This window comes from Euprymna scolopes, chromosome 25 (genome assembly GCF_053919585.1).
Source record: "Euprymna scolopes isolate OS-2025 chromosome 25, ASM5391958v1, whole genome shotgun sequence".
NCBI lineage: Eukaryota > Metazoa > Mollusca > Cephalopoda > Sepiida > Sepiolidae > Euprymna > Euprymna scolopes.
The window spans coordinates 29,694,167-29,706,704 of NC_136506.1; the positions used below are offsets into that span (position 1 = coordinate 29,694,167).

Sequence of the window (12,538 nt, forward strand, 5' to 3'; positions counted from 1 at the left end):
AACCACTGGACGGATGGCTTCCACGTTTTGGTATAATATGTTTACTATATCCATGTGTGTTTTTATATATTCCTTTTTAATTATGGATTTCTTTTTACCGAGAGGCCATTTTTTTTTATTTAGGGACAATTATTTATTACCGCTTCCTGTCACGTGACCAGTGTTACAATTTAGCGGTTTTCCTGCTAGATCTGGAGATTTCGTTTACAATCTAGTGGGAAATTCTAGAAAATCTGGAGGTATTTGGTACCCAGACACCCGCATTAGATTGCTTGAAAATACTTTAAAACATAAAATAAACTCATTCATGTAAGTAAAAAAAAGTATCATTTATTGCCTTTGGTAACAATTATTTATTGATTATTTGTTTTGTTTTTCACCTTTTTTTCGACTAACCATTCTTAAATCTCACTATAAAATCGATTTTTCCAAGTACATTTTAGGTGGGGAGGGGCATTCTAATCTCCCCGAAGGGGTTTGTATTACTGTACACGGGTTTGTATTACTGTACGCATAGATTCGAAAAAGTTGTCAAAAAACAAATATATAACAAATAAATGTTATCAAAGGCAAGATAAGTTACTTTTCTGCCAAACTGGCTAGCGATTTTCTGGACATTTCTTTCTCCTGATCTCGCGGGTTTTTTTTTAAATCTCAGTTGACAACATTGCATCACTAAAAAAACACCACAGGCTTAATGTAAACAGAATGTGTTTACAATATCGGTAAATTTTCAATGGGTTTATTGATAATGTAACCATGTGATTGAACTTTAATTTAAATTAACCACACGTGGTCGAAAAATGAATGCTGACGCTCAAAGTGTATACACATTTTGATTCCTCCCTTTACTTAAAAATTCACCAAAAATCAAGAAATTAATGAATTTTAATGAAAATTGCAGTATTTTTCAAATAATGATCGCAGAATATAATGAACTAATTATTTTTACTTAACTCTTGGTGAAAGTGTTTTATTTTGTTTAAACAAAAAATACCTTTACTAAAGTTATGATTTTCAGTAGTAAATAAAAAACGCAAGAATTTATTTTTGCTTTTTTTAAAGCATCGTAATTTGTAACAATAAAAAATAATTTTTACAGTAACATTATGAAAAAAGCCCCTAAAGTCCGTATTAATGTATTCGATATAACTTGAAGAAAAATGAATTATCGGATATTATTCAGGAGATTAAAGATTCAATTAGATTCCTATTTCAGTCACCTAAATTATTTAGGGTGAAATGAGTTTAGGAATTTATAGCCAAACCTAAATATTTTTTTTTTTGGTAAATATCCAGATACGCTACTACAGAACACCGACCACTCTAATTTGTTTTTTTGGGGGGATGTGATGTTGGGGCGCGCGCGCGCCAACATCACATCCCCCCCCCTCCCCCCGCTCGCGCCCCCAATGTACAAAGTAAAATCTTCGGAAAATGTTAAATGGTGTTCTAATTGGTAAATGTCGGTGCGTTACTTACGGAAAATTTGAAAATTCGATGTTCCAGGTAAAAAAAAAAAAAAAAAACAGATAAATTACCCCCCCCCCTACTCCAACTTGGTGTGCTTTCCTTTTCTTATTTTATTTCTTTTTCAGCTAATTTTAAATTTTCCACCCAAAAAGCGCTATAATGTATTTTTGAAAATTAGAAAATTCTATGTCCTGGAAAAAAAAATCCCCTCCCCCCAACATAGTTTGCTTGGTGAAGCCATCGTTTATGCTACAGCGTGCATGTGCGTAGCATAAACGGATGCTGCAAAATGGTGGAAAGAAGTTCAGGGGTAAATACCATGCAAACGGTAAATTTGCCCCAAGTTTGACTATCAGATTCGTTGTCAACGACCTCAATTACCTTCAAAAAAACAAATTAAAGTGGTCGGTGTTCTGTAGTAGCGTATCTGGATATTTACCTTTTTTTTTTTCTTGCTTAAAAAAAATAGCATTAATACAGTAAGTTAGGTAAACTGACTTTTTCGTTTAAAAATGGAATTATTTCCCTTTCGTTATTAACTTTTTTTTTTTTAATAAATATTTTGTGGGGTTTGTATTACTGTACACATAGATTCGAAAAAGTTTTCCAAAAAGAAATATATAACAAATAAATGTTATCAAAGGCAAGATAAGTTACTTTTCTACCAAACTGGATATATTTTTCGTGTTTTTATTCAATGTAATATGTTTATTCAGCTTGAAAACCATACAGTGTTTACCGATGTATTGGAACATTCAAGATGGCGTCTGATTCTCTCTTTAACACGGTAAGTGTGAGAAAAGATGTTATAAATAAAAAACCGGATAAAATACTGTTAAAAACTCGCTCAATATATGTTACCGTGACATAGGTGACATATTCGGCGGGTTTTTAATAGTATTTTGTATAGTTTTTTATTTATAACACCTTTTTCCATACTTACGGTGTTAAAGAGGGTGTGAGACGCCATCTTGAATTTTCGAATACATCGGTAAACACTGTATGTTTTTCGAGCTGAATAAATATGTTACATTGAATAAAAACACAAAAAATATATCCAGTTTGGCAGAAAAGTAACTTATCTTGCCTTTGATAACATTTATTTGTTATATATTTGTTTCTTGACAACTTTTTCGAATCTATGTGTACAGTAATACAGACACCCATTTTGTGTTTTATATACATAAAGTACAATTGTTGAATGTTACTGTTTTGATTATATTCGTTTGGGGGGGGGGCACAATTAAAAAATTAAGAAAGATTAAAATGAAGCGAAATTTAAGTTTCCATTCCATTTTTACAACAACCGTAAAACAGTGCATACTCAGCAAGTTTTATCGTAATTTATAAGCATATTGAAACACTAAATCAACATTTTATTAATTTTTTGCATAATGAATGATGGAAGTATTTTTCTGTTTATTTTCTTAACATCTGTTAAAAAAAAATAAATAATTTGTACATTCTCTTGAAAAAAAGAATCAAACTTTTCTCTACTTTCACATGTGTTCCATTTTAACAAACTGAGCCACAGCAACGCGTGGCCGGGTACAGCTAGTATATATATATATATATATATATATATATATATATATATATATATATATATATATCAGCAAACATCTAAGACCTTAACCCCATAATTTATCATTGATTCTTATCATTTCTTGATCAACACTTCTCAACAAATTGTCTACATCTCTTGCTCCCTCTTTCTTTCACCCATGTGATGTCATGTCCATTTTTAACTATGATTTCTTGTACATCTTTAAACGTTAAGATGCGAACCCAAATCGGTACTTCTTCAGAACCTCACCCAACTTTACGTCTGCATCTTTTGAGAGATTACAGTAGAGTGCGACAAGCAATTAGCCAATCAGTTGCCAGCAGACAAGTTTGTTTTCATTGTTTTGACTTCATCCTCTCCAGGAGTCTTCGCGCCATCTTTTTCCAGTTGCTTACGTAACCATGCCGACATGAAGGTTGGATCAGACTTCTAAATCATCAGACATATCTTAGAAAACGCACTTGCAACTATTTAACATGGTATTTCTAAGATTAAAAAAATCAATCTATGCCTCCCCCTCCCCTCCCCTCGACATAACCCTAACCCCCCCTCCCTCGACATAACCCTAACCCTAACCCCCCCTCCCCTCGACAGATTTTCATAAAAAACACCTGTCTATCTACAACAAGTATCAACAATTTACCACACTCGTCTACCTACAACCACTATAATCTTATAATAATCAACTTCCACCCATCTTCAACTACTACCAATTACTAGTCTGTTATCTCACCGACAACCTTGCACTCATTAACTCTTATCCTCAAATGGCCTTCAAGCCTTGATAGGTGGTGACACCCCCGTAAAACATAAAACTAAACAAAAAGTTATGAAATGTTTATAATTTTAAATTCATAGCCACAACTACTATCGACAATTTTCCCCCACACTATCCGTGCCTGAATTTAAACGCAAATTACATGAACAAAGCTTCTTTCCTTGAACTGCCCGCCTGTGGAACTCTTTTCTGCTGGCCTGCTTTCCAGCTGACTGCAATATGGTCATCTTCAAGTCCAATGTAAACAATTACTTGCTTGTTAATCCGTCCTCTTAATGATTACTACACTGTTGTTTTAATGACCACCTTACACACATTAACCCTTATACTCGAGTAGCCTTTAAGCCTTGATAAGTAGTGACTCCCTTGTAAAAATTTAAAGAACTTTAAAGCGTAAAAACTTTTCCAAAATTACATGAACAAAGCTTCTTTCCTAGGACTGCCTGCCTGTGGAACTCGTTTCTGCTAGCCTGCTTTCCAGCTGGCTACAATATGGTCGTCTTCAAGTCCAATGTAAACAATTTCTCGTTAAGCTATCGTCTTAAATAATCAAATCATATCCAATTTCCACCATGAATGATAATGACACTGTGGTCTTAATGACCACCGTACACACATTAACCTTTATACTCGAATAGCCTTCGGGCCTTGATAAATGGTGACTCCCTTGTAAAAATATAAAGAACTTGAAAGGCTAGTGGGGGACGCCCTTTTCTCTTCCCTGCAACCTCTCTCCCACAGAAGAGATGTTGCAAGCCTGTCTTTGTTTTATTGTTATTTCCATGCCAAGTGCTCGTCCGAGCTCCAATCTCTGCCCCTCCCTCGCCAATCTTTGGCGAAAAACCCCTGTCTAGCTGAAACCACTGTCAATAATTTTCCCCACTCTTTATCTGTGCCTAAATCAAAACGTAGATTCCACAAACAAAGCTTCTTTCTTAGAAGTGCACGCCTGTGGAACTCTCTTCCGTTTGCCTGTTTCCCACCTGACTACAACTTGGATGTCTTCAAGTCCAACATAAACAAATTCCTGATAAACCGCCCCCTTAAGTAAGACACTTTATCAAATCTCCATTACTAACGATTACTACGATATTGTTCCAATGACTACCTTATCCCCGAGTGGCTTCCGGGCCTTGTTAAGTGGTGACTCCCATATAATTAAAAAAAAAAAAAAAATTTTTAAAAGCATAAAAACTTTTCCGAAATTACTGGTCTCGACATCAACCTTCAAAACGTGTTGGTATGCCATAAAACGAAACAATCAAACAAAACTGCCGGAAGCACTTACAGGTCAAGGATAGTTTTTTTCTGTTTTATTGATTTTATTCGCCTGAAAACATAAAAAACATGAATTATAAAATAATTGTCACAACGGTGTCATCTGTTGTTGCTTGTAAAAAAAGAACTTTTTTCCATTTGTTTTATTTAGAAGTATTGAGTCACTTGAGTAAAACGATGAATGAGACTCAATGATTATAAACCCAAAAATGAGTAACACTATGGGAGTAGTAACATTAATCAATAACATGCATTGATTATTACTTATGACAAAAAGTTGTTTCCATAAATATTTGAAGAACTTAAAGCATAAACACCGTTTTACCAGCATTAGTTAAATATTCAGTGATTTTGAAAGAATCGGAATCAGTAATTGTATTGGAATCAGTAATTTAAGACAGAATCGATAATTGTATTGGAATTGGGAAAAATTTTGGAATCGTCCCATCACTAATCTCTCCTCTAATATAAAAGGAACTTTGTGTGTGTAGGTTTGTTCCCTATGGACTCCGAATCGGCTGGGCCAATTTGTTGTGAAAGTTCACACAAATTTACTTCATGTATCTGGAAGTGTTCTCAGATAGATTTTGTATCGGAATTCCAATATTTTTTACGATTCCGATACAATTACCGATTCCGTACTAAATTTTCGATTCCGATCCAATTACCGATTCCGATTCTTTTAAAAATCTCTCAATATTTAACTATAAAAGAGTTATTTTGTCCTGATTACTGTGAAAACGCATCATAAATGTGAATATATATTTTCTTAAATGTGAAAACACATTTGTGAGAGGATGATCTAAAGATTTTAATTTTAATAAATATTTATTATTTTATTATTTTATTATTTTATTATTACTACAAGCAGTGGACGATGTTTCTCAGATAAAAAAGATATTTAAATGGAATCGATTTTGGCATCGGAAAATAGGCTCAATTTTTTTTTTTATTCTGATTCCGATACCCCAAAAAGCTCCGATTTTTCCGATTCCCGATTCCGATTCTGAATAATCGTCCCAACACTAATCGGAATGTCTTCAATGAGTACTGATCATCAAAAAAATCCGATGAAAGAAGGAACAGACGATTTTGACTAAAGTTAACACTCTATGCAGCCTGACATCACAAGTGCATTTGATAAGTTTTAGTACCGTACAAGCAGAAAGGCCCAGCGTATAAAATCAAAAGTTAGTTCTTGATATGATGGGGGCGTGTCCAAAATGAATGCTTCTGTGCAAAGCACAACTGAACCATGGTACTTGACTTTTCCATTTTTAATTTAAATTCAAACTATTATCAGTGCGCATGCAGAAAGGCCAGGCATATAAAATCAGCAATATGTTCTTTGATATAACAGGGGTGCGTTCGAAATAAATGGGACAATATCATAGTAATTGCTAGAAGTGTAAATTTGGTAAATTGGATTACTTAAGGCGTGGCTCATAAACAACTCGTTTATGTCAGACTTGAAGACAACCGTATTGTAGTCAGCTGGAAAGCAGGAAAACAAAACAAAGTTCCACATGCGTCCAGTTCTAAGAAAGAAACTTTGTTCATGGAATCTATGTTTAGGTTTGGGTATAGATAAAGAGTGGGGGAAATTATCGATAGTGGTTTTGGGTTTGTATTACTGTATACATAGATTCGAAAAAGTTGTCAAAAAAAAAACAAATATATAATAAATAAATGTTATCAAAGGCAAGATAAGTTACTTTTCTACCTAACTGGATATATTTTTCGTGTTTTTATTCAATGTAACATGTTTATTCAGCTCGAAAAGCATACAGTGTTTACCGATGTATTGGAAAATTCAAAATGGCGCCCGACACTCTCTTTAACACGGTAAGTTCAGGAAAAGATGTTATAAATAATAAACTAGACAAAATACTGTTAGAAATTCGCTCATATGTTACCGTGACATAAGTTGACATAGATTCGGTGTTTTTTTAATAGTATTTTATCTAGTTCATTATTTATGACACCTTTTCCTAAACTTACTATGTTAAAGAGAGTGTCGGGCGCCATTTTGAATTTTCCAATACATCGGTAAACACTGAATGTTTTTCGAGCTGAATAAACATGTTACATTGAATAAAAACCAAAAAAAATGTATCCAGTTTGGTAGAAAAGTAACTTATCTTGCCTTTGATAATATTTATTTGTTATTTATTTGTTTTTTGACAACTTTTTCGAATCTATGTGTACAAACCCGGGATTTCAAATAGACGAGTGTTTTTCATGAAAGTTTTGCAAGAGAGGAACACGAGATTACAGCTCAGGCGAGCATTTGCTATGAAAATAATGATAGAGCAGCGCGCGATGTCTCTTCTTGAACTTGAAGAATAAACATCTTTACATTTTTTTTGTGATTAGATTCAACAGACTTCAAAAGGTTGATATGTCGTAAAACAAAATAACTGAACACGAGTTAAACCTATTAGCCGCAATGCCATTATCAGTATTTTCACTTGTGAAAAGGTTCCATTTAAATATCATTCTTAAACAAACAAAAATGACATGACATAATCTTTCATTTGCTGATTAGATCTTGACAATGCGGAAGTTGTTTCCACTTTAAGGATTGGACATGATAAGTATTTGGTCTCGCATTCTTACTGGATATTTAATTTCTAATCGGGTTTGTAAGACACGTCTACTTTTTTAATCGGTGAATATGTTTTGTTATCATTTCAGCTATGTATAGTCGGTATCGGATTTTTTTAACTCCACCACATTTTTTATCTATCTATCTATCTATCTATCTATCTATCTATCTATCTATCTATCTATCTATCTATCTATCTAATGTATCTATCTATCTATCTATCTATCTATCTATCTATCTATCTATCTATTTAATATATATATATATATATATATATATATATATCTAATGTATGTATCTATCTATTTATCTAATGTATGTATCTATCTATCTATCTAATGTATCTATCTATCTATCTATCTATCTAATGTATCTATCTATCTAATGTATGTATGTATCTATCTATCTATCTATCTAATGTATCTATCTATCTAATGTATGTATCTATCTATCTATCTATCTAATGTATCTATCTATCTAATGTATCTATAGTAAAAAAATAATTATATATATATATATATCTAATGTATGTATGTATGTATGTATCTATCTATCTATCTAATGTATCTATCTATCTAATGTATCTATCTATCTATCTATCTATCTATCTATCTATCTATCTAATGTATCTATCTATCTAATGTATCTATCTATCTATCTAATGTATCTATCTATCTATCTATCTATCTAATGTATCTATCTATCTATCTATCTAATGTATCTATCTATCTATCTATCTATCTAATATATCTATAGTAAAAATATATATATATATATATATATCTAATGTATGTATGTATGTATCTATCTATCTATCTATCTATCTATCTATCTAATGTATCAATCTATCTATCTATCTATCTATCTAATGTATCTATCTATCTATCTAATGTATCTATCTATCTAATGTATCTATCTATCTATCTATCTAATGTATCTATCTATCTATCTATCTAATGTATCTATCTATCTATCTATCTATCTAATGTATCTATCTATCTATCTATCTATCTAATGTATCTATCTATCTAATGTATGTATGTATCTATCTATCTATCTATCTAATGTATCTATCTATCTAATGTATCTATAGTAAAAAAATAATTATATATATATATATCTAATGTATGTATGTATGTATGTATGTATGTATCTATCTATCTATCTAATGTATCTATCTATCTAATGTATCTATCTATCTAATGTATCTATCTATCTAATGTATCTATCTATCTATCTATCTAATGTATCTATCTATCTATCTATCTATCTAATGTATCTATCTATCTAATGTATCTATCTATCTATCTAATGTATCTATCTATCTAATGTATCTATCTATCTATCTATCTATCTAATGTATCTATCTATCTATCTATCTATCTATCTAATGTATCTATCTATCTATCTATCTAATGTATCTATCTATCTAATGTATCTATCTATCTATCTATCTAATGTATCTATCTATCTATCTAATGTATCTATCTATCTATCTATCTATCTATCTAATGTATCTATCTATCTATCTATCTATCTATCTAATGTATCTATCTAATGTATCTATCTATCTATCTATCTATCTATCTATCTAATGTATCTATCTATCTAATGTATCTATCTATCTATCTATCTATCTATCTATCTAATGTATATATCTACCTCAAGAGCATAGTCAGCCCTGTTTTCCATTCTTTCAGAGAAATCAACTGAATTTTTTTCCCCTAATTTAAAACGCCAGTAGGGCAGCCAGAGATAGGCAGGCAGACATTTGCCTTGTGATAAATAATTTGGCTGCAAGTGGGGGAATAATTTACTGCTTTCGAATTTATTTTGCATGCTATTTTGCGATAGCACTTAAAAGTTTACCTACCTATTTTGCATGGTTGAATCCGTTTTGTTCCGTTCAAAATATTGACTGATGTATTTTTCATTTTTTTTTGTACAAAAACGAAACAAGACGTTACGAATCATTTTGTTTCGTTTATTTTTCGTTCTGCTTTGTACATCTATAAGTGTTAAATTACAACCAGAATGTTGTTTTAAAGATGCCAAGGCTTTACAAAAAACTATGAAACATGAAAACTTATAATTAGAGCAACCTTTCTTAGAAGTGCACGCCTGTGGAACTCTGTTCCGTTTGCCTGTTTCCCACCTGACTACAACTTGGATGTCTTCAAGTCCAACATAAACAAATTCCTGATGAACCGCCCCCTTAAGTAAGACATTCTATCAAATCTCCAATAGTAACAATTATTACAATACTATCCCCACTGATTACTGTACACGCAATAACCCTTATCCCCGAATGGCTTCCGGGCCATGATAAGTGGTGACCTCCATGTAAAAAAAAAAAAAAAAAAAAAAATTGCAATTATTATTTGACAAAGTAATTATATAAAAAAATTTCATTACTCAATCAAAAATATTTACATCTCACATTATAAGAACATTGAATGAGTATTAATTGCAATTTTTAGGTTGCTCTAATTATAACAAAAACGAAATTGAACTTTACTAAAACGAAACGAATGAAATATATTTTGTAAAATTTCTGCTACAAAACATAAGACCCCCCCTCCCTTTCGGTTCTTTCTGTCTACGACCTTGGACTGTAATGCTACAAATATACTTAAATAAAGCGTTTGTATGTTTAGATTAACCCTTTTTGTGCTTTTAAGCATGTGACTATACGACAACATCCTTCTTCACGCACAACTAATCTGTGTGAGATTATCCACATGGAACTGACTGGGCAGTTATGGACAAACAAGGGGCTGCTCTATCGTATGTTCCTCCTCTTCACATTTATCGTCGGTTTGATCAGTGTGGTTCTCCCGATTTAACCATGCCCGCTTTTGATCGCTCCAGTTGTGTTCTCAATCCGTTATTCATAGCTGGAAGCAGGGACTTCGGTGGAGGGGATTCCCGTGTTAATAGGAGATGAATCGTTCTTTAACTCCCTGGTTGATTGCTGAGTTAATTACTATTCTTCTTATTGAAAATTTTTAAGGGAAAGTAGAAAGTGGACGCTGGCTTTTCCTTTGGCAGGCTTGTGACTCTCTTATCCTGTATTTTGTTCATTTAGTCCTCGCATTCCATAAGCCATGTTTCTGACCATGAAGGTAGTTATTGTTTTCTGGGCCAGAATCTATTCATATAACGTTTATCGAACCGTTATTCAGAGTGGGAAGCAGGGACCACTAGGAGGAGAGGGGGGGGATTCCCATGTTAATAGCAGAGGAATCATTCTCGAACTCCGTGCTCGATAGCTGAGTAAATTACTATAACTCTTATTGAACGTGTGCTATTATTTTTAAGGGAACGTAGAAAGTGAACGTTGGCTTTACTTTTGGCAACCTTGTGACTCTCGTATCCTGTATTTTGTTCTTTTAGTCCTCACATTCCGTAAGCCATGTTTCTGACAATTTTTATGAAATTTACTAAAACGAAATGAAATGAACAAAATTTATTTTGTAAAATTTTTACTACGAAAGTTTGAACCCCTTCCCCCACCCCTGGTCCTTCCTGGCTACACCCTGATGTACCTATCCATCTATCTAATGTATCTATCTACCTATCCATCTATCTATCTTATGTATCCATCTATCTGTGTATCTAACTATCCATCTAACATAAAACCCTGTCACTCATGTACTCGACCACAAATTGATATTCCCTTCGGCCCTTAAATAGGCCACCTGTTGGCCGTAGGTGGCGACTTGTAATGCTGTAGAATGGGATTCTGATGTTAGATATTCATCCACTTTGACCCTAACTGGTTAAACAGGAGGTTGGGGCGGCTGTTTAGTTATTCCTGACTGCAAGAATGTAGACACAAGGTCGGAAAGTGAGATTGAGAAGTCAGCGCCCCCGAGGAGGGGCACTCTGACCTGTAAAAAGTGCCTTGGCAAACCCCGTCGGCATTTCCTGGTGAGGGCGCCTCAGGCAATTAGCAATACACTCACCCCTTTTCAAAGAGAGAAAGCAAAGCCTGGCAGGGTGGACCTCCTAGAACTGCACAGAACTATACTCCCGTTGCAAACTCAACAGAGACTAGATCATTACAGGAATGGTCTAATCTCTGTTTATTTTGGGGGCCCAGGAACGAGAGGTCGGAGAGGCCCAATCTGATCTGCTGGTCACGTCATATCTATGAGTTAATCCCCAATTGTATTATTCAACCTGATTCTTCAAAAACTCAGAACTTTATTTCTCCTATTTATTTGTTTCTATAAATAGATACTAGAAGGAATTGAAATTAAAAAAAAAAAAAAGTCAATGTGTGTTCAAAGTTGTGCATAGACGAGAAACACACGAACACATATCTTCCTTATTAGTATTATTGTAGATGAACACCTGAAACTACCCCCCCCCCATACACACCAACACAACCCCAGAAACCCTGCCCAAAATTCTACTTTTTTTATTTTAGGTGATTAAGTGTGGACACCATGAAAAACTTGGTGGAAAGCCTTGACAGAGTACAAAATAGACTTTGTGGCTTAGTGGGGGATGCCCTTTTCTCTACCCTGCAACCTCTCTCCCACAGAAGAGACGTTGCGAGCCTATCCTTGTTTTATCGTTATTTCCATGGCAGGTGCTCGTCTGAACTCCAATCTCTGGTCCCCCCTCGTCAATCTTTCACGAAAAACACCCGTCTAGCTGAATCCACTGTGAAAAATTTCCCCCACTCTTTATCTATGCCTAAATCAAAACGTGGATTCCATGAACAAAGCTTCTTTCTTAGAACTGCACATCTGTGGAACTCTGTTCCATCTGCCTGCTTCCCACCTGACTACAACTTGGATGTCTTCAACTCCAACGTTAACAA

At 33.7% G+C, this 12,538-nt stretch overlaps 1 protein-coding gene across 9 annotated transcripts in view; it reads left to right on the forward strand.

The window, feature by feature from the left end:
• Nucleotides 1–12,538, forward strand: part of LOC145247308 (uncharacterized) — a 537,232-nt gene that overhangs the window by 352,693 nt on the left and 172,001 nt on the right. The window lies entirely within an intron of this gene.